The sequence below is a fragment of the Trichosurus vulpecula genome (assembly GCF_011100635.1).
Source record: "Trichosurus vulpecula isolate mTriVul1 chromosome X unlocalized genomic scaffold, mTriVul1.pri SUPER_X_unloc_1, whole genome shotgun sequence".
Lineage (NCBI taxonomy): Eukaryota > Metazoa > Chordata > Mammalia > Diprotodontia > Phalangeridae > Trichosurus > Trichosurus vulpecula.
In genome coordinates this window covers 121,314-122,564 of record NW_023494377.1, presented here as the reverse complement: position 1 = coordinate 122,564, position 1,251 = coordinate 121,314, and the positions used below count along the sequence as shown (strand labels likewise).

General features: G+C 40.2%; 1 long non-coding RNA gene across 1 annotated transcript; it reads right to left on the bottom strand.

Annotated features, from left to right (window-relative positions):
* Nucleotides 1–244: 244 nt before the first annotated feature.
* On the bottom strand, nt 245–754 carry LOC118833104. Its single transcript, XR_005009280.1, has 2 exons — nt 717–754; nt 245–337 (listed from the first exon to the last, which is right to left on the bottom strand). It is a non-coding gene; the product is annotated as an uncharacterized LOC118833104 (long non-coding RNA).
* Between the last annotated feature and the right edge of the window lie 497 nt (nt 755–1,251).

Sequence of the window (1,251 nt, the reverse complement as noted above, 5' to 3'; positions counted from 1 at the left end):
TCAGGCAATACTACTACCGTGCTGTAAGAAATGATATGTGTGATGGAGTACAGGGAAGTACAGAAAGATGTTTGTGAGATGATGCAAAGTGAATTAAACAGAACCAAGAAAACAGTATGCATACATAGTAACTACGACAACTGAAAGAGAAAGAATGACACACATAAAATTAAAAGTACCTGTAACAAATTGTTAAACATGAAGTGGGACTGAAATGGAAACATGAGAAGACAGCATCACCCTACCCCATCCAGGAGGTGAGACGTCCACAGATGTTACACATTGCACACCTTTTCCCAAATTCATCAATCAGTTGTGCTGGCTTTTCTTTTTCTCCCTAAAACGAAAAAACTATTTGTCACATGGCATGGCCCTGGAGGATGGGGACAGGGAGGGATATATGGGATACCCTGGAGATGTAAAAAAACAGAAAACCCCAATAAAAAATGTTTGAAAAGATGTCAAGTATCTCAAGGGTAATAATGGGGGGAGAAGGAAAGAAAGGGGTTTGGGTTAGTGATTATCAGTAGCAGATCTCAAACTATGCTACAGATCAGTGATTAGGGAAACACTTGCTGTTGTTTGGTCCTGTCTGACTTTTCCTCACCCAATTTGGGGTTTTCTTGGCAAAGATACTGGAGGGGTTTGCCATTTCCTTTTGCAGCCCATTCGACAGATGAGGAAGTGAGGGAAACAGGTTTAAGTGACTTACTTACCCAGGGTCACACAGCTAGTAAGTGTCCGAGGCCGGATGTGAACTCAGGAAGATGAGTCTTCCAGACTTCAGGCCCATTGGGACACCTAGCTGCCTGGAAAACAATTGGAACTTGTTAAAATGTGAGAGGTTGATCAATGGAAAAGATTAGTTATGCAATGTACAGAATGAAACAAATAAAATAGCTTACTGTTTAATAAATCCAAAGACAGTAACTGGAGGGGTGGGGAGGGGAGTACACACCATTTGATAAAAAAAAAAAACAGATGGGATAAGGAAAAGCAGTTTGCAAGAAATTTGATTCCAGTTTCTAAGATTAAGAGCCATTCTCCAATAGTAAAAGGAACAGGAAGAATTCAAAGGAAGAAATCCAAGCTATCAAGAGCCCTAAGACAAAATGCTCCAAATCCCTCATAATGAGAGAAGTGTACATTTAAATATCTCTCTTCTTTAAGCCTATAAATCACAGAAATCTGCAGATTCGGGGACAGTCCCTTTTTTTGTTCCAGAAAAGGTACATGGAAAGGCCCCTTTTG